The sequence below is a fragment of the Haliotis asinina genome, chromosome 10 (genome assembly GCF_037392515.1).
Source record: "Haliotis asinina isolate JCU_RB_2024 chromosome 10, JCU_Hal_asi_v2, whole genome shotgun sequence".
Taxonomy (NCBI): domain Eukaryota; kingdom Metazoa; phylum Mollusca; class Gastropoda; order Lepetellida; family Haliotidae; genus Haliotis; species Haliotis asinina.
The window spans coordinates 33,601,539-33,628,042 of NC_090289.1; the positions used below are offsets into that span (position 1 = coordinate 33,601,539).

Sequence of the window (26,504 nt, forward strand, 5' to 3'; positions counted from 1 at the left end):
CGTACTCAGCTATCTCCGGTCAGAATCATGATTTATTCAGAGGAGAACATTATCCACGCACAACATTCAGGAGGCCGTGTATGCTGGTAGTGTGAGATACACCGTGGTTGTGGACATGGCTTCACGGTTCACTGGTGTTATCACAGGTGGCCTCTTGGCAGACTGTATAGATCTACCGTTACTCCCACTAAGGGCATGTGACATCTGACGGCAAAGGTTCTTTCCAGATAAACTAACCACTGAATGAGCACAGTTATATATCGCTTTAAGAAATACTCCAGCAATATCAGGGCGGGGGACACCAGAAATGGAGTTCATACATTGTACCCATCTGGGGAATCGAACCCGTGCGTGAGGTGCGACGAGCGAAATCTTATCCACTAGGCCACACCACTGCTCCTACAGTAGCCATCATAATTACACAACACGCACAAATGATGATGATGACGATGATGATGATGATGAAGATGAAGATGATGATGGAGACGAGGACGATGATAGCAGCGATGATAATGATATATATTTATAAAAATCAACAACATATTTTCCGTAATCAGAAATATTCTCGCCCCAAAATGTAAATGCTTTGCAATACATTCTTTCATGTAGAATCAGATTGTCCAGAACTTCTAACTGAATCTACCTTAGGCGTCATCAAGCGTTTGCATTTAGGACTGAGAATGTAAACAGGCTCCAAAACGAAAATGAAAAACTTAACAAAAAATATTTGTTATGGCACTAACACCCACTGATTCCCCTGATATATACAAATGTATATCGACCAGAACTACAGCTTTCACAACAATAACATACTACCCTGGGTGGTAACTACAGCAATACCCATTGACGGGAGTCGCTTTGCTGAGTGCATTTGCAATCGGTGGCAAAAAGACAGTATTCTTCATCTTTTTCATCTACTCAGCTTGCTCATCATGCCATTTGAACCAGGACTCGTTTTTCTAAGTTATTTTAAGCTTTGACCCTTATGTTCTAGAAACACTGGGAATTAGAACACGGACAACCCACACTGGTTGTCTATCATCTAATGATCATCAAGTCACGAAGTCAAGTCTAATGATTGTTACTTATCTGGCAACCTCATTTCGGCACATTACCGGATCTTATTAGGCCTTTATTTGAAATACTAGTACGTGAGCTTGAGCAGGATAAGAAACGCGTTCACACTACGCTCATTAACTGTGACAAAGCTTTGAAAGCTTAGTGTCTGGCTGTGACGTGTGTCGAAGCTCGGTTTGAGTCAAAGGACGGGTTTTGTCTGCCTTCACGCATGTTGGGATGGGAAAGGTAATTATATGATGCTTATGTCTAAAAGAAGCCTTTCTGAAATCACATTTACTTTTGTATGTATCGAGTACCAGGGGCACTGTCGTTAATTCCTATGAAATTAGAATATGTGGGAGTAAGTGTAGTGAGAATGGTTTTACGCCGGTTTTAACAATATTCCAGCTGAAGCACAACGGGGACATCAGATATGGGTGCACATTGTACCCATCTGGGTAATTGAACCCGGTCATCAGCTTGACGAGCGAACACTTTAAACCACTAGGCTACCCTTCGTCCATCACAATGCGGATGAAGTGTAAACGAGCTTTCAGATCCAGCGGTTACATTTACTGGTTTGTCCAAGTGATATAATGCAGCAGGAATTCCTTTAACACCAGCTTCATCGGACACCTCCTAATTGCTTATATAGGAACTAAATGCTAATATGTATGCTTATAAGAACAGTATCAGAATCAGAATAGTGCTAAATGATCATGGACTGTGTAAACGAGTACGAGTCTTGAGTATCATCTGGAGTGAGTGAGTGAGTGAGTGAGTGAGTGAGTGAGTGAGTTTAGTTTTACGCAACACTCAATATTCCAGCTACGGCGGCGGTCTGTAAATAATCGAGTCTGGACCAGACAATCCAGTGACCAACAACATGAGCATCCATCTGCGCACCTGGAAACCGATGACATGTGTCAACCAAGTCAGCGAACCTGAACTACCCGATCCCGTTAGTCGTCTCTTACGACAACCATAGTCGCCTTTTATGGCAAGCATGGGTTGCTGAAGGCCTATTCTACCCCGGATCTTCACGGGTCGCACTGCTTATGAGGTTTGTACGACCACTGTATTGCATACGATAGCTGTCTTGAATTCTGAAGAATATGTGCTGATTTATGAATCTAGTCGATTTTAAAAACAATATTTAACTTATAAAACCTATTTGTTATTTGTCCGTTTCACGCTAAATTCTACGAGTATGGATTTCTCTGTTACTATATAACATTTGTATTTCAGTTTTGAAAAAAATGACACATATCATGCCATTCTCAGTTCGTTCCATTTGTAAATTAAATAGTGAACGATACAGTACCTTTAAAGACTAGTGTTGTCATTGAATGGTTGTCTTATTATTGGACACAGAAGACCACATATTAAGACCCAGGGTCGATGAAGTCAATCATGGTACCTGTCTGGAAGTCTAGTTGCAGGGGGCCTTCCGCGTATTTTATTTTAGGAAATACGGTATTAAAGACTATTTACTCAAAGATATGTCGTCATGTTTCAAGACTTCATTTGCTTTGTGAGATAAATGACAATGTGAAAAATACTAATATCATGATATGTTTTTTTATTTATTTCGGTCTGTGTTGCGCAAATTCCCAATAAAGGAAATGTGTATTTTATGGCGGATGTTGTTTTCGTTTTATGCATTGCGTTGGCACCACGATTCCCCACATCTGCCGCCCTCGCAATGTCCCGTCACTCATTCGTATGAAAGGGGAATTGATTAGAAATGGTAATACGGTTTCACGCCATAACTTACTTTTCAATGCATCTGGGGCTTCTTTTCTACGGTCTTTGGCAATAAGTTGGAATCCTCTGAAAAACAAGAACATTTATCAAATATTGTTTATCAAAGCATTATTCTACGAAGTTTAATGGGAACGCTAGAATTGATAAACACTCTGAAACAGACAACTGTTAATTTGTACATTCAAATTGGCCAATCTGGTGAGTGCTGCAATAAATAACCGGCTTAACGATCAGCTAAATCAACAAATAGACCCTATAACAGAATTACGCAAAAATTAACCAGCCATTCAAGATTATTGATCAGACAGGTTTAAAATGTTAACGTGACCCGGACGTTATGTGACCTCATGCCTTTTTAATAGTTATTCAATTTATTTTAATCTCATTTGATAATCGATCAATGCCTATACGTATGATATATCAATGTACATTAGTGTGTCATACACCTTATGTATTATACACCGTTTCTTGTTTTTTTTCTTCGCATTTGCATCGATGGTAGTTTCCCAGAAGTCTCTGAATGGAAAGATGTCTCAAACCATTTTTCTCTCGCGGCCATGTTTGCTGATGTCACGCAGATCTTATCATCTTTTGAGGTTTCCAAATATAATGTCTGGTCGTCCGAACACATGTTGGTTCCAGCCGATATCACAAATGTCAGGGGCCATTAAGTATCAGGATAGCTTGATTTTGTAAGTAGCATCGTAAATCTGTCCGAAAACAGTTTTGGTTCTTCGTTCGAAATTGATTCAAAGAACAGACAGTGTTCCAGCCAGTTTTAAAGTCACGTGACATGTTTCCTTGGTGGTGTGTCGATAACGTAATATCGGTAAAATCTATTAACATTCTGTTTATAGATGTGTGTATAATATTTGATGTAATACAGGCCATGGGCTTGGAGAAACTGTTATATATATGAAACTAGCAATATTTGAAAAAACTATACTGGACAAAAATAGTTAGGGATATATGTAAATTTGGAAATTCTGAAAATAATCTGTTTGTTCAATGACATACTTATAAACTATCAATTCTGAAAATACAAATAACCCTTATTTTGTTCAGTGTATATTTTGTTTCACCGCCTCATAGAGCAGCGTTAATACAACATTCTCCCTACCATCCTTTTTTCTGTTCTTTACAAGGTGAGGTGAAATGGGGCATAAGTTTGTACTTAAGGACATTTGTCATATGACAACGTGCATGTGTTAGTGTGAGTCCCGGCCAATACAAGCGATGTATGTCGGTTTTATAGATACCATGCCGCATTTAAGCACGAATACCCCACTCAGACCCAGTATACTGACACCGAGCCGACCAGTCCATAATGCCGAGCGCCAGGCATATCGTTAACAGTACCATATTTTAACGGTATGACAAGGCAATGGGTCGAACTCGCTATCTTTTGCTCTCAGGGACGGACGTTCTAACCACTACACCACGGAGGCGGTCGTTCCAGACGAAAAGACATTACCTAGTTTTAACTGAGGCAGCTTGGGAAAGATGGTGTGATCCATCTCAGACAGTCCATATATGGTGTCTCCTTCCAGACAGCAACGTATTTCTGCAGCTCGGGGCAGAGGTACCCTGTTAGCGGTACAAATGGTGTCCCTTGCGCGCCAGAAACTAAAGGTTGTGGGTTCGCGTCCCAGTTGCCAAAATGATGTTTGTACGTACTATATAGTGTCTATACACTATATAGCGGCGTAAAACTAAACTCACTCACTCCAGACAAGAAGAACGGTCACTCGCCATCCAGAATTAGGACAGGTTCCTCTCCCTCACTCACTCATATAGGTGCAGTTGGTATACCCATGTCAAGTCCCAGACAGTGTGACAGCAAACTCCAAGCACCCAACATGTCACGCTAAATCCAGACCCCCATAACAATACAACGCTGACTTCCAGACAGTAATAATGGTAACTCCGATACGTCCAGATTCTGGTCTGAGGACACGCTCATTACTGCGTCCCTTCCATACAAAGCTATCACATACAGCTACTTTGAGACGACTATTAATCTACACATAGAAATTCCACACAAAACTCATGTACCATGCTGCCTTGGAAGTCAGGACAGCGTATTACCATGGTAGCCTCAGACATCAATGATTATATACCATTCTACCTTCCAGACAGGAACATCCGGTGTTAACGCTGATTTCAGGAATCTATTTATAAACATTTCATCATCATTTGCCTTCCACGCCCTGTGGAATTTATTTTAGATTCGAGACCGATAACCCTTTTGCTTTGACTTTCAGTTTTAGACAGATATTCGAGACTGATAACCTATTTGATTTTACTCTCAAATTTGCACTGACTACATATTTCTGAGTTCATCTTTACCCCATGTTAACATGGTTCCAGACACTACAATTTTCATGTCATCTTGCCAACAGACATAGCAAATTACACGCCACGCTAACAACAGCCAGCAAGTTAAAAGTTGGTACACCGCCCCCAAGACATCAAAACATAGGTCATGTTGCCAACGTAGAAGAGCAAAACTTACATTATCATTCTGTCTCCAAAAAGGAAAGAGATATTTGGTATCCTTCCAGTGAGACCTGGAAAGTGTCAGAATTGGTCTTCAGCAACCCATGTTTTTAGTAAGAGGCGACTAACGGGATCGGGCGATCAGGACGGATGATTTGGTTGACTCATGTCATTGTCTCCCAATTGCGCAGATCGATGCTCATGATGTTAATCACTGGTCCAGGATTCATTATGTACAGGCCACCAGCATTAGAATATTACTGAATGCAGTGATAAAAAACTAGAATGGAGACAGTTAATGCCTTGCTAGTCACAGGAAATATTAGTAACGTCTGCGATCTTCCGACAGAAGCACAGATAACGTATGCAAAGTGTGAAGTGATATTGCTGGAATATTGCTAAAAGCGGCGTAAAAACAAACTCACTTACTCACTCCAAAACAGTCATAATAGTTTTATAGGCAAAATTAATCGATGTGTATTAATATAATCTCGTTAAATGTATGAACGTTCTTCACGTCTACCATCAAACGTTTTGAAAGCAAAACCAAAGCCTCGACTGCTTAAAATTAAGACGACAAAAAACCTTTTCACAACCATCAAAAACATCACTGCTAAAAGAACCGATTGTACTCTTCCAACAATATTATGATAATAAGCATGTGCTTGTCTACTTGTTTGTTAGACATGTGAAGATCCGACACATACCATCCGTTCCCAGTAGCGCAGATCGAAGCTCGTGTTGTTGATCACTGGATTGTCGGGTCCAGACTCGATTACTTCCACTGCTCCGACGTACAGCTGGAATATTGCTGAGTGCGGCGTAAATCTAAACTCACTCACCCATTCACCCATTGTTAAACACCTCACAAAGGAATATGATACATGACGTGTACATTATGGCCAATACTGACCCTCGACGAGTCACAGACAGTTTCAAATATGCTCCAAAAAATATTCAGAAAAGTATTGATGTCACATTCACAAGAAAGCGAAATTAAACTTGATACCCACAGCACTGAGTCTCCTCCGGAACCATATTTTAACACAAATATATCTGTCCTTACAGTATGTCGGAACTCTGCTAACTGTCAACTGTCGGTCTAGTTGTGAAAGTGGTTTCAAAGAAGACAAAAATAGGCACACAACAGTAATTTTAGAAAATAGGATGACGCTTTGAGATAGATTAACCCAATATTGATACCATCTCACGCAGATGTATAAATATGGGGTCGTTCACGTGGTTTAAATAGCCGTAGTTACGTACAATCCATGAAAGGGCATTCGAGCAACACCCAGAATTAAAACCATAAAAGGGTAACGTGACACACTGAGGGGAACATCAAAATAGGACGATTATAGTACTGTTATTTCAAACAATACTCTCATTGTACGTCACATATATATATACGCATCATATCAGAGACATTTTGGGTAATGTCACGGTGACATCAAAGTTTGACGTCACAATCACAGTCGAGTAACTGAAATCGGTCCAACGATTCCTTTCTTTCTTGGCCAGGTAGTATATATACTCTGCATTTTATACTACCTGGCCAAGAAAGAAAGGAATCGTTGGACCGATTTCTGTTACTCCCCTGTGATTGTGACGTCAAACTTTGATGTCACCGTGACATTACCCAAAATGTCTCTGATATGATGCGTTAAACGATGTCCGAGAACAATTATTTTCTAGATGAATCGCCTGTTTATACAGCATAACTTGTTTTCAGGATTGAATGAGCATATTTTTAGATCGCTTTATAACCCAGCAATATCAAGGTGGGGAATGCCACGCATTGTGACCATGTGGGGAATCAAACTCGGGTCTTCGGCGTGACGAGCGGACACTTTACCCACTGGGCTACGCGCGCTTGGTTAGCATGAACCTTCCTTATCAGTAGACATAAAAACGACCTACCTGAGAATACAGACTAGTCTCCCGTGTTCCACAAGACCTGACAAGGCAAAGGTATATACTGCTACTTTGCTGACACAGATACGCCTTCTATACATTCATTACACACACTCGCTCTACAGATTCATTATATTCCGTCACGAGAACGGTACGCGGAGGCGTAATTTAGTCTTTCCAATCATGGTTTATAAATCGTACTTTCATTCTGGCAGTTAGAACGATTCAGCAGGAAGTGAAAACGGATCAGCAATATCTGATGACATACAGGCTTGCCAATATGTCTGGGGCAAATCGTGGCATGAGATTGGAAGTTAATCAACATTACCTACATGTATATTGTGAATCTCTGAGCATACTACTCGATTGTAAACATAAGCAGTTTGACAATGAAACTGTTGAATTATACTGAACAGCCAAAGAAGGGCAGGTTTCGAAAACACGAAATCTTATAAAAGCGTTCAAGTTTATGTGTTCCATTGAATAACTTGACAAAAACTTTTTTTGCTGTTTGGTATATATCAGAAATACATGGATAATGCAAAAGTATCCTCACACAGCACACAAGTAATGAAGTAACATGTCCTTTAGCGAAAAGCAATGTGTTATCTTGTGTTTCTTAATATGTAAATTTCTGATTTCCGAAACAAACACAAATAGTGCCTCGGTATACGTATTGTTTGGCTGTTGTGTAACGCCGCACTCTGCAATATTCCGGGTATATGACAACTGTCTGTAAATAATCAGGCCTGTAATCAACAAAGGACTCGTAACGTTGCGATAAGTCGTAACTCTACAGTATATTATAGACTTACGAATGTCATAGCGCTACGAACTCTTTGTGGATCAAGTCTAAAGTCTTAATCAGACAATCCAGTGATCAACACCATGAGCATTGTTGGATGCGTAATTGGTATACGATGACGTGTGTAAACCAAGTCAAGCCTGACCACTAAATCCCCTTATTCGTCTGTTATATCAAGCATCGATTGCTGAGGACCAATTCCTACCCAGATCTTCCCGGGTCGTGGTATACGTACATACTCGATTAGACACATTAACTTGATTATGACGTTGCTACTACATAATAAAGAACAGAAATCAGCGTTATATTATTTCTATTTTATGGCATATTTTTCGTACCTCGACATGCTAAAACGGCATAACATTCTTTAGCAACAAAACTACGTAAATGTAACGTTGCTAAAATAGCACATTGTATTTAAAATGACACGTATTTATGCACGTGTGTTGCCAGTAGATAGCTTTTGAAAGTTGTTTTAGGATTTAACAACGAAAGGCGTTTTCATATCGATATTTATGTGCTATTTGAAGTCTGAAGTAAATCTAACTGTACTCAAGTTTTAAGTGCACTGTTATGAACCATGAACTAAATACACATACAAAAACATAAATACTTGGTATAAACCTATGTGCACGCAAGGCGTCTTGTGGAATTGGGATGATAACAATTTGAACGAACAAAACCCATCGAATTTGAATAACGATTTCGTTTGTTATTAAATACTGTATACCTTATCAGGTTTTTGCCGATAGCCAGCTGCGTTGGAACGGAAAAAAGGTCCGAGTCCAGCGTGATTTACTTATGATGGATCAGGCAAAAATGTCACATACAAGAGTTGTCAACATGGAACTCGACTTCCATTACAACGCGATAAATCACATATTGGGATCCAATGCCGATGTTCGGGAGACGACAAAATACTTAGCGTCGCTGAAGTTCACATTCAGACGTAAATTGGCTTGCAGAAAAATAGCACGTGAATGCATCTCCTGGAACAAACCTGTTCAGTGACTTAAGTGATAGTTCGCAGGAACTGCTGCAGTACATGAATAGTGAATTATTTATCCTGGGGAATGACACAGTGAAAGAAACGTTTAAAGATTCACTTCATCTCATTGATTGGAATGCGTCTTCTCTAAACTGCGACGTATTTTGTGTTTCTTCAAGCAGAAGTGATGAACACTTTTTGCACCTGGGAACATCAATCTGGGGAAACCGTCTTTGTACGAGGCTCATTCTGGCATATTTGTCTTGACACGAGGACTAGAGCGGAAGATTCGTTCTCATTTGTTTAACTTGATGCAAGAAGTACAGTATGAAACTCGTTCTCACTCACTTACATATTCATCGTCATGCAGGAAGAAGAGCATGCTTTTCGTGGTTACATAATTACCTGGATACAAAGAGCAGAAGCATAGACCACATTCTCACATGACGTCTCTGCTACAAAGAGGACAGTACGGACAAAGTTCTCACATGATATCCTGCTGAAAAGAGGACAAAATAGACTACATTCTCACATGTCCTCCCTGCTACAAAGAGGACAATGTAGAACACATTCTCACATGACGTCCCTGCTACGAAAGAGGACATCATAAAAGATATTCTCACATAATGTCCATGTAACAAAGAACAGTGTGTGGAACACATTCTCACATGGTGTCCCTGTAACAAAGAGGACAATATAGAACACATTCTCACATGATGTCCTTGCTGCAAAGAGCACAATATAGAACACACTCTCACAAGACGCCTCTGTAAAAAGAGCACAATGTAGAACACATTCTCACATGATGTCCCCTGCTACAAAGAGGATCATATAGAACACATTCTCACATGACGTCCCTGGTACAAAGAGCACAACATAGAAATCAATCGCAGACAGAATTCCTCGAGACAGTTTTCAATCTCACAAATATATTCTGATACATAGACTAGCGCACGAATGTCATCATTAGATATTCGTCTTGTTACGTATACGTAGAGCTGAGAACACACTGTTACATATTTATTCATATTTTCACAACTTCAAGACATAGACAACAGAACCCATTGTGACATATTTATCTCACTACAACTAGTAGAGTAGAGGGCTCATTTTCACTTAGTTATCTTGACACGAAAAGAGAGTACACAAAAGTTTAAAGGAGCGGCCTCATTCGCACGTCATCTCGATGCAAAGGGAAAGGAACTTAACTTACTGTCACATAAATATCTTGTTACAGGGTGAATTATCAGTAATTATCACGAGAACAGTCTAGGCCAGGTCGATGGTACATTTGCACTTCTTAGAGTTTGAGACTGATGCAAGTTAGCAGCATGTAAGAAAGAATTCCAAACTCTTTCAACCCGCATGCTGTTATATTTCTCAACACGTCATAATGCTTCTGTTTTTAAACGCCAAGTCAAAGTATGTCATGGACCCGTTTGGCCCGCGAAGCTCTTTACTGATCAGTATTAAGGTTGTCAAATGTCTTCTCACAAATAATGCACTAGACTGTTCTTATCACCTAGTGCACGTTTGTGAATCCAGACATATAGGTTTACGATGTTTCCAGAAAGCGTTCCTAATAAACAAGGGCAAGCCTTTGGTACACGTTCATATATGTAAACAGAAAAGGTACAAATATATTCTTAAAACGTCTGGGGTCCACCTCGCTTTTACTTAAGTTTTCGAAACGAAACGTGCTTCTTTCTGTAGCCGTATTTTCGCATTAGTTCAGGTTAGAAGTTAAACACTTAAACGGCTGAGAAAGGCAAACATTTGTCTTGTGTGATAATGTCAACGTTTTCTGCATCTGTGACACGCAAAGTCTCCAGTGGGTTTAACAGAGCCAGCATCCTAGCGAAGTAATTGTGAAAGACGTAATGATCAGCATTTAAATGGAATCATTATCCTGACTCTGTGTCAGTGTAATCATTTTAATGCTGAACATATCACTCTCAATATATTGCAAGTGTGTTTTTCCGTAATATTTGTATATCAAGGACTGTTGGTCAAAAATATATAAATTTGCCTTCTATCCCGTATTTGTTACAAAGTCTATTAGACGATCGGAAATAATTCTATATAGCTGAATATAAATTGGTGTTCTTCATATAGGCGCCATCGTCTGTCAGGCTGTCACATCTATATGTTTATATGTGGCAATATCAATTTTCATAATCACAAGCGTAACTAAAAACAGGTAGATTGGTTTGAGCACATATTTATCTGACATTATGTTATACTAGGCCAACTGAAGCAAGATAGACCATAACACTACGTTAAATTACAGACGAAACTGCATTTAGCTAGAGTAACCAGTTATAAAATCTAAGCGCGCATCTTGCACTTTCTATACGGAGACAGGGTTAGCATTGATCTTCAGTAACCCATGCTTGTCGGAACAGGCGACTAGCGGGATCGGGTAGTCAGACTTGTTGACGTGGTTGGCATGTCATCCTAAATGTGCCATCGATACCCATGATGGTTTGTGTGGTCCAGACTTGATTATTTACAGACCTCCGGCATATAGCTGGATTATTGCTGAGAGCGGCGTAACTCTGAACTCCCTCCCTCCCTCCCTCACTCACTCTCTATATTGATATGGTGTGTCATTTCGGCCAGTGTACATTTGGGATTCTATTGATTCATTCTTCTAACCTGGAATATGTAAATACTGAAATTATCATTCACTGATCTTGAATAAAACTACGCCTGCCGTCGCTTTATGTGAAATGTTGATAACTTTTTATGTTTTCTCGAGACTCTCTTCATCCGCTACAACGAAGAAATGAAACTTTATAAATAATATAGTTCATATATTTCACAACTTCCTTAAGGGCAAGTTCTTTTTCGATCACTTGCTGACTTTTCAGATAATCTGAATGCAAATTCGTGAAAATATTCAAGTCTTCACTTTTGAGAGACCATTTAATGAAAATAGTTGGTTACGTTCACGAAACGCTAATTGTCATTGCAACATGACAAAAAAGAGGTTTGTTTTGGAAAAAGAGTTCATAATGTCATTTTGGTTTTTTAGGCCGGTAAAGTAGAGGTACGTGGGTGGTGGTCCTACAGTAAGTAGACGGTGGTTGAGTTGTTGGAGTTAGTGCGCCAACAGTAAGGAGAAGGTGTTTGTGTGGGTCCTCTGGTGGAAAGGAGAGGGTGGTTGGGTTGGTGCTCTGTCAGTAAGAAGGTGACTGGGAAGGCGCTCTGAAGGTAAGGGGAAGATGGTTGGGGCATGCTCTGGCAGTAAGAAGAATTTGGTTGGGTGGTTGCTCTGGCAGTAAGAAGAATTTGGTTGGGTGGTTGCTCTGGCAGTAAGAAGAATTTGGTTGGGTGGTTGCTCTGGCAGTAAGAAGAATTTGGTTGGGTGGTTGCTCTGGGAGTAAGAAGAATTTGGTTGGGTGGTTGCTCTGGCAGTAAGAAGGTGACTGGGAAGGCGCTCTGAAGGTAAGGGGAAGATGGTTGGGGCATGCTCTGGCAGTAAGAAGAATTTGGTTGGGTGGTTGCTCTGGCAGTAAGAAGAACTTGGTTGGGTGGTTGCTCTGGCAGTAAGAAGAATTTGGTTGGGTGGTTGCTCTGGCAGTAAGAAGAATTTGGTTGGGTGGTTGCTCTGGGAGTAAGAAGAATTTGGTTGGATGGTTGCTCTGGCAGTAAGAAGAATTTGGTTGGGTGGTTGCTCTGGCAGTAAGAAGAATTTGGTTGGGTGGTTGCTCTGGCAGTAAGAAGAATTTGGTTGGGTGGTTGCTCTGGCAGTAAGAAGAATTTGGTTGGGTGGTTGCTCTGGGAGTAAGAAGAATTTGGTTGGATGGTTGCTCTGGCAGTAAGAAGAATTTGGTTGGGTGGTTGCTCTGGCAGTAAGAAGAATTTGGTTGGGTGGTTGCTCTGGCAGTAAGAAGAATTTGGTTGGGTGGTTGCTCTGGCAGTAAGAAGAATTTGGTTGGGTAGGTGCTCTGGCGGAAAGAAAAAAGGAGGTGGTTGGACTGGTGTTCTGGCGGTAAAGAGAAGGTGGTTGGGTGTGTGCTCTGGCGGTAAAGAGAAGGCGGTGATGGGTGCTCTGGCAGTTAAGAAAGGGTGGTCGGGTGGGTGCTCTGGCGGTACGGAGTAGGTGCTTGGGCGGGTGTTTCAGTAATAAGAGTATTACAGTCGCGTAAGTGAATGAGTTTAGCTTTATACTCATGTGGGGACTCGGACCCGGGTCTTCGGCGTGACGAGCGTACGCTTTAACTACTAGGTGTGCGTCCCAGTTACATGATTATATTATCCCGTAAATAACGTTAGATCGTTTTATATAGAAAAAGCTCAATCACATTGACGATTCTGGGTTTATATCCTTAAATAAATGTACATATTGTTTTGGTTATCATAGTTATGTTTCTCTTCACAAGAAAACAAATAATCCCTTTCTGAGTCTTCTGCACTGATGTTTTGGTCGTTTAACTTACATATCTATGCATTTCAATAACTAAACTATCAACATGTTTCATGAAACGGGTTGGTTTTTAGATTATGTTTTTTAGACTAAAAACCTCAAGAACTCAATAAGATTTCGAATGCTTATACCTTTATCCAAAAATAGCAGCTTCGACTTAAAATGCTTGTGGCAGCTAGTGCTCCGAAATTGTGAAAGTTCTCAGTCATAAAATCGATGCTTTAAAGCATCCCTTGGCATAAAAAGTAAGTTGAAACCTAATGATTCATGTAGTTTTTAACCTGCCTATGAATATAAAAGTGACTAAAGAAGACAGGGCACTAATGACGACATTCAAGACATGGGAAGGTGGCACTACGGTAATGATTACTTCCTTCTAGTGTAGTACCACGTTATACAACCCCCGACCTATTGCCAATCAGGGCACACTCGATGAAACAAGGAGGAAATTTCTCAGTCATCCAACTTTCAATTTGAGAGAGAACCTGAAGTAAAAGGTGGCGTCAAAATATTGATCTGGTCCATGCGCTTTCTATCTGGTTTGTGACCTACACTGCAAACTGCTGAACTCTTTTGATGAAATATTCATTGAACAGTTTGCCAGCCTCAGCCGTCAGCGACATAAGGTGTTGATAGGAGTTTACCAAGGCGTGATATGTAGGAAATTTTCTTTGCCATTGGGTAATAAAGTTTTCCTTGTGTATTAGCATTCAAAGCAATCTGTTAAATATGTGTGCTTTTTCTTAAATCAAAGAAAATTGCAAGTATAATAGTTTGCAAATGAAAAATTAGCATTGGCATTTTGTCTTTAGTAACGCCAAAGGATCGCCGTTGGCCCGTGGGGAGAGATGTGTAATCCAGTATTCAGACAGTAATCTCCATAAGTAAATATAAGGGCGATAAAGCCTTATCCTGGACACAATATTTGCATTTTAAGATAGGTATAATAATCAACAAGGGCTTAGCACTGATGTGCTTTGAATAAAAAAGAATGCGTAAGTCCTGGCATACCAATATTACCAGTGCCAAAAATTGGCTAAATACGAAGCCCATCACCTCGGGCGGTAATATCTGGGAAAATGAACCCATACTGATCAGATTTCAACCTCCACATTTTCAAATAGGCTACTTGGTGGACTTTTCACTACTTTCGGTTTCATATCAACCTCATCTGCTGATACCAACACAATGAGTTCCAAGCCAGTCGTTGCAGAAGCTCGCCCAGCCACGGAAATCAGCTATCAGGTAGAAAGAGTTAGTTTGCACCGGGAATTGGACATCCATCTATCAGGAAACCCAGGAAGGAATAAAGGGAATTAAAAGGTGTTTAATGACATCTGCACAATGAATAACTAGAATTCTACGCATAGCATGAAAATAGGAGATAGCGCTCAATATGACCGTCTGAAGATGGCCGAAGGAAAGAGGACTAGGCAAGAACTAGCAACATCACTGATGGTTATTGAAGAAATAATTCGAAATGGGAAGGTAGTCTGGCTCAGGATATCATTGGAAATATTGCAGTCTCTGATTCTTGTAATATGCATGTAGCAGGATCGATTCATCTAAAAGTCAAACAGTGTTCCTAAAATATCTGAGAGTGTCATTGATGCAGTCTGAATAGATGACTCAAGAACATATACAGTATGTTTATAGAGCGACGTGGAGTAGTTCATGTCTTCAACAGTTGTTGAGAGTTCAATAATACTCTTTTGGTCTTTTGGTCAACATGAGGTCTTCGGCTACCGCTGTGAAAGTGCGGGTTGGAACTGGTCTCCGGGAACCCATGCTTGTCATAAGACATGCTCAGAGGAAGGGCGGGTCAGTCTCCATGGTTTAGTTGATGTAGTTTAATATTTCAAGAGCGCAGATCGGTGCTCATAAGGGCCGTGTTGTCTCTCCAGACTTTAAAAGCCATCGTCAAAATGCTGAATTATTGTTGGGGAGCACAAGGACATCCATGCTTGTCGCACAAGGCTAGTTACAGGATCGGGTGGTCAGCCTCAGTAGATTACCTGGACTGAATTATTTACGTACTACCGTCATATAGATGGAATTTTGTCGAGTGCGGCATTAAACAACAACCAACCCACCAACTCATTCCTTCGTGCAAGTCTGAGGTGGTCACTGTCTTAACACAAAATCGATGTGCACCCTCGTCCCATTCCCCCATTCCACTATGCAAATGTCAGAGCACCCCAGGTTGAACTGTCATGCTCACCGTATCCCATTACTTCCAGAACGCCGGAGACATGGACACCGCCGAGCCAAATAGAGCAAACCAAATGCTCCTTTACATACACACAATAGCTCCCAAGTCTCCAGTGATATAACAGATGCCCTTCCTGCCAGAATGCAAAGGAATTCTTTACAGTAAATGTAGGTCTGGTGAATAATGCATGGTGGGAACAGGGCCCAAGCACTCATGGGACACAGCTGCATGTTGAAAAGAACACTCTGCTGTAAACAATGCATCACAAAACAATACCCGAGTTGTGGTTTCATCTAACAACAATTTGATGTTTGGTGTCAACACAAACTGTTGTTGTCAGCGTACCATGTATGCTTTCAGTGCACATTATTACTTATACAACATCTACGTCTCATCCCTAAGCGAAGTCAATAGAGATATCATGATCACCTAGTTAATGAAGTACAATGCGCTTAAGAGAACGGAGAAGCTGGTGAGATTGTGAGGAGAAGCTGGTGAGACTGTGAGGAGAAGCTGGTGAGACTGTCAGGAGAAGGAGGCGAGACTGTCAGGAGAAGCTGGTGAGACTGTCAGGAGAAGCTGGTGAGACTGTCAGGAGAAGCAGGCGAGACTGTCAGGAGAAGCTGGTGAGACTGTCAGGAGAAGCTGGTGAGACTGTCAGGAGAAGCAGGCGAGACTGTCAGAGGACCAACAATCGACTCGTTGTAGTTCAATCAATCGGAACCGCTTCGTGTTTTTGTATATGGAGATTTTATGAACTGGATTAGATCATTACATTTGGTTAAAACGGTTAAGCAATACACATCAATCAGCTGAGAGACGTAGGTAATGTTATCATCTTGAGAACCTGCTTGTCAAAAGCATACACGACGTGTAGTAACAAATGGAATACTAAAATATGAAGAAAATAACCAATGCAAGTTAATTAAGAAGCAAAATATTACTTTTTATTGTAGATGTTTATTCATTGTACACATAACATTTCAGTGCTTTCCCCTGCACCTTTCACTTGACGAGTTGAAAGACCTGAATACCTGTGTATATATAATGGACACGAAATATGTTATGTTTTCTATTTTCCAACTGGTGAGTACGTGCAAGGATAGCGAAATTCATCACCTGTATCCCACAATTAACAATTCTTCTAGAAGACGTTGACATCAACAATATTTTGTCTTATTCTTGAATACCAACTTCTATATCTCTCAAGAACCGACACTGACAATGTTCTTAAAACAAATTACTGGTACGTACATCGTATGTTCGATACAAATTGTAAGAAAGCAAAGTACTGTTTACTTACATAAACTCAACCTGGTTAAATATACGTCGAGGCTTTGCCTTTATGGGGTTCCAAGCCAAGCCTACATCTAGATCTGCACAGCAGATCCAAACAATTCACATTTTATACTATTCCTTAAAATGACGACACTGTAACGTATAGAAACAGCCAAGGGACATATATAATTTATGAATAGCAAATATCAATAATTTATTAAACGCTTACAAATATATTGCAAATGCAATGCCATAATTCTGAAACCAAAAGTTCTGCTTTTAGAAACCGTATCGTGACAACTTCCGTGTCGTGCAATAAGGCTTATTGTTGATTCTCTAAATACCAAAAGCTTTTAGCGTTGTTATTTCCTCTGTATCATGATGGTCTCTGTGTAACAAAGCGATAGCGTATGACATGAAACGACGATGGCCAAATAACAACGATAAGAAGGAGTAGTAGATACCTGACTCTGGTGAATACTTCTAGCTGCAGCAGACAGGAGCCAGTATCCCTGCATGACGTACTCAGTAACATACAAGCACGTCGGACTCGACGTCTACGAAGACGACGTAAATATCAACTCGCAGTTGACATGTCTTTCTCTGAAAGCAGAACATCCAGACTTGAGTGGAACTCAAGTATCAATGATCTGCATATGAATTATACATTTCTGTTTGTGAAAATCGATGTGTTTTGCGTATTCCCATGATTACTATGCACGATTTGACGTTGATGAGAAAAAACAGACTGGGAAAATAAGAAAGGGGAATTCTTGTAACGTTTTGTTATGCAAGGCTTCGGTGCAGATAAAGAGCACTGTGACTTTCCCAACAGACTCGTCCAGCTATCGGGCCCGTGTAATGTGATGTTGTCAAGCGATGTTGCATGCATGAGTTATGGACTTCGATAATGGTCGAAGCGTTTAGATTAGCCACTACGTGATTTCTTACAAGATAATGACCATTCACGTGCTGCAAAAATCATTTAAATGTAAAACGTATGATTTACATTGCTCTAGCAAAAAGGATGTACGTTATCTTTACAAGAAGAGGGAAATCGAAATGTCTGTTTGATAACACGGTTTGCTGATATACGTCTCATGCATAAAAATATTTTGAACAAATATACCACACACAGCATGTTAAGGATCGCTGCAATACGACCAAAGGTGTAAATCTGATGAAATAGTTAATGTTGCTTGGGTATTAATCAACAATCAACAAACGTCCGTTGCCAAGTGCCACACCATGCTAATAAACCAAATGTGATCCAGAGCACTGACTAAAAACTGGAACGTCAAAAATCCCCAAAACAAATAATTTACTCCACTAAAAACAAAAAGCATATCTCAACCGGGGCCAACGGAAGATTGTTCCACTCATCAGTAACAGCATTGCCGGGTTCCTGGAGTGATCCGCAGCTCGTTCTACACGTATTCCATGAGGTCCGGGGTGACTTATCCCTGCGAACACTGATCTCCTGCTCTTCAAGGACATAACCAGGACTGAGGTAGTGAGTTATCCCTCACCATGAGGTCAAGTCCAATTGCACCAACTTACAATCTCATCTACATCTCCAGAATGACATCCGTGTAGCACACACCTATCATCATTTCTCGCGCATCGAGATCGGGTCTTCCAGCTACACTGATCTCTTCCTAAATAACGCTTCATGTTCATCCGAGTTGGAATCGTGAAATACCTCTTTGTCTTACTCTGGCAAGACTATGGAGTGAAAAATATCTAAGGCAGGTACTTGGTCTGTCCAATATTACGTGTTCTTCAGCTCAGTCCAAACGTGTTTTCCCTTTAAGGATGGGTAAGTATGACTACATGTGTTCCCTGACCAGACACAGAGATGAAATTACACACTGTCGGATAAATGTTAAAGCTAGTCAGATTCCGTTGGTAATTTCCGATTGTACAGTAATCTTATTATCACCAGCAGAAACCCGTCTTCCCGATGTATGCCACTGATCAGAGAAACATTGTTGGTTTTTGTTGTTGTTGTTTTATTGGGGTTTTTTATCGACTACCTATTGCACTTATTCTAACTTGAGCGAAATTTGCATTGTAACCCAGTCTCGTGCATACCAATGCATCTGTCTAATTCTCTTGACGTCAAATCACGTCTTTGACGTTGAGACAATACTTGCGCGTTCCACTGTTTCGACCTTCAGTAGCAGATGTCGTTGTGCCGTTATTCACTAAAGTAGTTAGGACAGTCATTATTTTGGGTAGTCTGGTCAACAAGTGTCTGCGAGCCAGCCTTTCAATCGTAACCATAAAGGCGAATTTACATTGATTGCTATTTGTAATAACATGATCATTTACGACAAGATATTTAACACAGGCATAAGGTGATACACTTGTTTGATTAAGTTCCCATGTGCCATGATAGTACTTTGTGCACCGAATGGGCCGTTAGCAGGCCGTTTTATTAAGTCGACGTGTCAAGTCCATCAGTTAGCAGTGCAGGAAGATCAGTCAGTGTACACTGGATTGTGTTTGAAATGGAGTATATAACTGTGTGACTGGGAGACTGGAGGATAGGGATGACTGCTTTTGGGGAGCATTTCACTATACGGCTCCGAAAGATATGGATTCTAATGTGATTCTGGCCTAGAGCATGACCTTTGGTTTCTCTGTCCTTGGTTTGCTGTATGGGTCTGGAACAGGAAAACCTTGGAGGCACCCCAGGATGACTGGCAGACTGGAGGATAAGAGTGATTGCTTTGGGGGATCATTTCACAACACGGCTCCAAAAGACATGGATTCTAATCTAATATTGACATTGATTATGACCTTTGCTTTTTCTGTCCTTGGTTTGGTGTATAGGTCTGGAACAGGGAAATTTTTGAGGCACCCACGGATGACTGGGAGACCGGAGGACAGGGGGTGGCTGCTTTGGGGTATATCTCCACAGCACGGGTCTAAATAATATAGATTCTAACCTGATACTGGCCTAGAGTACGACCTTTGGTTTCTGTGCTCCGGGTTTGGATTATGAGTCTGGAATTTTGGAGGCGCCCAATGAATAAACGCAGATAACGCAATAATATGCCGGAATGAGATGCTACAGAGACGCCTACACGTAGCACTACACGTAGATATTAATATGGATGAGCATGTAAATGTGGCTTTAGGGGATAGATGGCTGATATAAGTACGTGAATATGTGATCGTGTGGATATTAGTACAAAGATGGGTGATTTGGCAATGGTGAGATGAGTTCTGTTGCCGGGTGAACCAACGATGTTAAATGTTGGTTTACGAGATGGGTGGCTTAGTGATGTTAAAGTGTTTTCATGAGATGGTAGATACAGTAATTGTAAGCTTTGACGCTGAGCAAGGGATTCAGTGAGGCTGTATTTTGCAAGTGGGGTGAGTAATGGTTGGTGACGGCTGACAGCAATAAAGATGTCCTTTGCCACAATCCTAACACACATGAACATCACCTGATGCAACGATTTACAGTTGGGTTTTTGGTGGGACTCCCTGTCACAAAAGCGTACATGATATGTCAAGATATGTCAAGATATGTTAAATCAAGATTGAGTGATAATGAAATAGTCTCTTACATTCTACATCAGCAAGCAAAAATCATTATTGGGTGTGATGGAGTTTCATCAGCATCAAACGTACCAATCAAAGCCAGGAGGTTTTGTACAACTGAATCTGCAACATCGTTATCCATGAGTGTAATACAGGAGATGGTTAATTACAACGATGCAACAACAGCATTGCCCACAACACGCAAACATCCCAAGGGAGTAATTGACCTTCCCGTATAAGTCATTCCATGATCTCTGATTAATATACTATTTCCATTGACGTTTTTTTCTGAGTGATGTGCACCTATTCATCCTGTTATCTAACAGTACTCAATTGCAATCGGATTGCGTTAGTTGGGAGTGTAATTTACGGTCCCTAGTCAGGAAATGATTCAATGAATAAAAGACGTGTTTACTTTTATAACGGCGTGTTTGGTGGATGCGCGGTTGTCTTCTCTGACGTCCGCGCTTCCATTCATCTTATCACTACACATCCATAAAACCCAATCAATACTCGCTCCTCACTGCAGATACCGATGCTACTTGCTCGCAGAGTGCCAAGCCGAAATTATGTCAGAGAATGATTAATTAATTATGATTCTTTGCAGTGTGCAAAATCGATGTCAGAGCGCTGATGGGGGCCAAACAATGCAGTCTCGCTGTATGTTTAGACGGTGCTCGTATTTCAGACAACTGGTAGTAAATTCATCCAATGAATCGGTCAGATGTTTCACTTGAGCATGCGCAGTGGGATGCCGGCTTTGGTTGTAATGGCGAAGATATGGCGATAGTGTTATGTAAATATGAGAGTTGTTTACTGAGAGACGAGGGATGAACGTGACAGGGTAGCATTGAGCAACAATTTTGTATGTACACAACACATTGTGTATCGACCAAGCTTACAAGACTCTAAATACACATGCATTTACGAAGGAAGCGGCGAAACAAAGTGAACTACTACTATCATTCAAGGCTAAATCAGTCTACCGTTCATCACTGGTATTTACCAAGAACGTTTTTGTTCTTGCACTAATATGTTTCAATGTAGCTTTCACATCTGCTTTCAGGAATTACAGCATCGATTACATATTAGTAATCTGTAGAAAATATGAACTTTATCCTTATGTAAACCTTCACATAGCGGTATGAATAGGTGCCTATTTTTTCTGCTAATGAAACTCAACATCTGTTGAATAAAGATTCTCTCGAACAAAGCAGGAACCTTTTTCACTTTCTGAGAATTAGGTCAATAAAAGAATCGAAGCGACACACGAACTGACATCCAAGTCTCCTCCCATATCGAGAAACAAACACGAGTCCCAGAAGATGGATTTTACTCCAACGTGACGTGCTACAGCCATCGCTGTTAAATTACAACGCCAGCTCAATGAGAAACTCACTGGTTCCTGCGACAGTCTATCTCACGTTTACCTCAGGGGAAGCTGGGAAAGTCAATTTTTCTACCTCAATGAGTCATTTTTTCCCCATTTTAATAACTTTTAAAAATGTATGCCAAAGAAAGATTGATTAATAGATACTGACTCTGGGGCACATCAAAAGCTTTTTTTAAAAAAATCTCTTGGTATTTTTTCACAAGGAACGTGATATGTCTTATATAAACAAAATATGCAATTTCATTTTCTGAAATGCTGTTACCAGATTTAATTAAGGTTTTTGCAAAGGACCTTTATGACAACTTGCTCGTTCAATAATCTCAGTATTTATTTGTTTGCTCTTTAAACGAAAATAATTAATCAAGACAGGTCATTTACCGAAGATCCCGAAGGAAATGTATTTTGTTGTATTTTGAATTGTCATCCATGCATCTATTTACGTACAAAATCGTACATAATCAAAGATTAACGATTAGGTATTCTGTACGAGGCCCAGAACAAGTCTCAGCCGCAAGGAACCCCTGATGAGAACTCCCTAGCCAAATACCGGTTGTCTGTATGGGACATCACAAGATGGACGACGTAGGGATTCACTGTGTAACATTACAAAAATCGGTTCCTGATTGAATTGCTGATCAAAGGAACACCGTAAAGCTCTGTAAGCAGCAGCAGACAGTGTTTCACCCATAATATTTTATTAAAGAATTACATTACTCATGGCGTCAGTAAGAAAATGGTGCAAAAATACGCGACTTTTTAAGGGATGGGAGTTTCCAATGGTAGGAAGATATCACGTGGAATAGGGGCGATGGGAGAAGCCTGTTGGTTAAAACGTTCGTTCGGGTTCGATTCCCCACATGGACACAATGTTTGAAGTCCATTTCTGGTGTCCACCGCCGTGATATTGCTGGTATATTCCAAAAGCGGCGTAAAACCTAACTCACTCGCTCATTTATTTACGTTGAATACTAGTGTTGTCAGGGTTTAGGGCGAGGAACACGGACGTGCTTGAAAGATTATGTCTGCGCCTTCACTGTAGTAAATAAATGAGTGAGCATAGTTTTGCGCCTGTCTTCAGCGTGAAGCCACTTTTACCGTGTCGTAAAATGAGACATTGGTAAAAGGTATCTTCAAATTCATTTCAAACTTAAAAGCAACAAATATAAGATCCAAGAAACAATAGAAATGCCCAATGAAGGATAATTTGTAAATGATTTTATTTAGCCTTAAGCAATACGCGTATTGCTAGGATAATCATAAATTACGCCCATGTTGTTCACGTTGTTCCATGTGGAAACGAACTCGGATCCAGGCAGTTGAGCCAACACTTGACTACACACTGTACCCGATATGACAGTCGGAATAGCATGACTGAAGTTGTTGTTTCAACATGTGTTTTTCCATTTGTTTTCATATTTTGCTGTTAATTAAACATATGCACTCTTTTGAAAAAGTTTTAAAAACAATCCTTTTTGTCACAGAGGGCATGTAGCATGATTCAGCTCGTAACGTTACGACCAGTAACGTTTCAAAGTAACTTATATACAGAGCGTCCACACTTATAACGGTCGTATTCTATTTACAGAAGCAATGAAAGCACCTTTTAGTATTTCGGAAGCATGGGACTTTGATCTTGAACGCCGGAATGTCGCCATTGACTCTATCGCCTATCCACCAGAGACGTTAACCTCCGGTTCTGAAATTGACCGCAACCTTTATCCTGCACTGCCTAAAGGAGCCTTCAGCAACTCGGTGTTAAAAAGTGAGGTTCAAAGTCAGAACCGTACATGTTGCCAGATTGATCTGTTTGCGACTTCAAGACAAACGTACGTGCAAACAGAGTCGAATGTGATCAAGAGCATACCGGAAGCAGAAATCATTGATTGTGCAAACGGAAGTGCATGTTTTCCGTGCCTCACAGCTGAAGAGTTACATTGATACACATCAAGGCGTAACTGCAGCGTATTTAAGGGTTAGTCAAACAGAAGGAAACTGATTAGCATTATTGTGTCGTCCTGGTGAAACGTACGCCTTGGGAGCGGTCATTCTATGGTGTGCACTTTCCAGTAGAACGTGATCCATGGGAAGCCGCGGTCAAAGGGAGGCACTGCGTGTTGTCACGTGATCTTCCACATCGAGGATAAGTATCACGATTAAATATTCATATAATGCCAACGGTCGTGCTATAATAAGAACAACCAATTATCTCCTTCGCGTTTGAATAGCAACCAAGAAAAACACGTGGTAGAAATTACCTCCAAGGCAAGCAGTTGTGGTCAACGAACTGATACAATGTCATGTGGTGTTATTAGACAATAAAAACAATAAATACATAATTATCAACAATGCGTTCTTTGATATGTCCATGAATGTGCACAGGTTCCATCGGAAGGGTTACTGTTGATGATTTTCACATTCAATGGTATCAAAATCCGATTATGTGGTAAAAATGGCACCATGCAGCTTGCAAGACAACTTTAGTTCTTGGAAAGTAATCAATCCTTTTTTGTTGTTGTTGTTGTTGTTTGTTTGTTTTTCGTTTTTCTGGCACATACTTCACTGTCAAAGCTGTCAATGGAGCGATTGTTTGCTCTTTGATACCTGAAGTAAGCTTAAAGCCGTTTGTCTCCCCGTCAATTCCCCGTGATAGATTTGGTCTTCGGCAACCCCTGCTTGTCGTAAGTGGCAACCATCGTGATCGGTTGGTAGACTCACTGACTTGACTGACACAAATCACTGTTTCAAAATTGCATAGATCGATGTTCCTCATGTTGATAACTAAATGTCTGGTCCTGATTCGATTGTTTACAGACCGCCGCCATATAGCTGGAATATTGCTGAGAACGGCGTTAAACAGCTTCAAGCACATCAACCGTCACTCACCATCTTCTCTAACATGACGTGATGTCTGTAACTGATTTTGATACAACAGAGATTTAACGTTGACTAAGTCAAACCTATTTTGCAGTCAGCGTAATGCGTTTAATCACGTTCTGACGCATTTCAAAAGGATGAAAACGTAATCTTGGCTCTTTTGGCTTAATTATATCACTATATTCCTTACGATCGTTGATTTACCAGGTGTTAGCGTTTCCTCAGATGTGATTCTATCGTTACAATGAAACCAAACGGATTCTGTCTCTCCACGTTTTGGTCGCTTTTGAGGGGTTAAAAAGTGCAGGAAAATAAAAAGCACAACAAACTTTCTTAATCAAAATTTTGACATAAAAAATGTTTATAACTGCGTTGCCAATGACGGGCGTATCGTTACAAGCACCCAGCAATCAACTGCTTCAGTTCACATTCACTCCCTTGCGCAATGGAAGTATTTCAGACGAAAAGAACATGGTGCAAGTGCGCATGCTCGTTTCAGAAGTAATTTTCCAGAAGACAAGATCATCACTGTTAAACCCGTCATAGCGTTTTCAAGCTCAACAAAAGCAAAGAATAAAGATATGAGAAAGGTGCTTCTTCAATTTTGTTGAATGTGGCATCAGCACATCTGCTCATGCCTGGAGATCAGAACAGGTAAATTCAATGTCCGGATATAGGAGATGCGCTTCAACGCCCAGATACATGCCCCGAACGAATATTGATAGATCCGTTACCATAACAACTTTCACGCAACCTTGCTGAATAAAGTAAAGCTATAAAATTTGAATTGAAACATTTCTAAACGAGTCGGTTTTCATAACTGGAAATAGCACATGATACCCAATGTTTCTACTGAACGGAATAATGGACGTTAGTTTCCTTGCAAGGTTTGAGAACTGCGTATGAAGATGAGGTTAAATAATTTAAACCTATTGACAAAATTGTGCTACGGCTTACCGCTTGTCTCAAAAGGGGTCTCGACTTAACACGGTACTTTAATTGAAATGTCATGCAAGCGGTCTCACGAGTTTGTGTTTCGGAAAACTCGCGTTTGGTGAAAATTAAAAGTAATTTGTGCTTTATTCGCTTGGATACCATAAAAACAGAATCGTCATACTTTGTTTCTAATCAAAAGTCCAAGAATGGGACCGAACACACATTTGGCCACCATTCTGTATCGAACAACCGAAACAAAAGTCATTTACTTCTTTTAAGAGGTGTACGTTCGCTTTATTGGTATCATTTCCCGCAAATGGATCCCAGAATAGGGTCACCATGTAAACAAGCTTTCCGGCTCATGCGCTGGCACTCCTATCGGTCAAATACGGGTTGGCGCTTGTCCAGCCCGAGAAATGATCAATGCTCTGTTTAAGGCATCGCTGCGTCCCAAAGTTTCAATGATCAGTGTCCTTAATTAACATACTACCATGCATGTACACCTTTGCAAACGGAATAATTATCTCAGCGTCAATAACAATTCCAGCCATGTACTATTTCCACAACCATTTTCTTCAGTGCCATTTGTGCATTTTACACTACAGAATAGCACTTTAATCACCCGTTTTATGTGCACGCATGCAGTAACCGATATTAGCAGAATTGAGCTGAAATGACAGCTGAATCGTACAACTTTACTCAGTAATACAGGCATGGCCATCATCAAATAAGTTAAGAAAGTCCTCCGATGCTCCTTATGGTGAGATGTGGCCAGTGAAGGTCCGAGTTAGA

The 26,504-nt window shown here is 40.5% G+C and overlaps 1 protein-coding gene across 1 annotated transcript in view; it reads right to left on the bottom strand.

Annotated features, from left to right (window-relative positions):
- LOC137298997 (tripartite motif-containing protein 2-like) overlaps nt 1-26,504 on the bottom strand; it is a 72,712-nt gene that overhangs the window by 34,101 nt on the left and 12,107 nt on the right. The window contains exon 3 of the mRNA XM_067831458.1: nt 2,837-2,892. The gene's annotated coding sequence lies outside the window, so the exon portion shown is untranslated. The remainder of the gene's footprint in view (nt 1-2,836; nt 2,893-26,504) is intronic.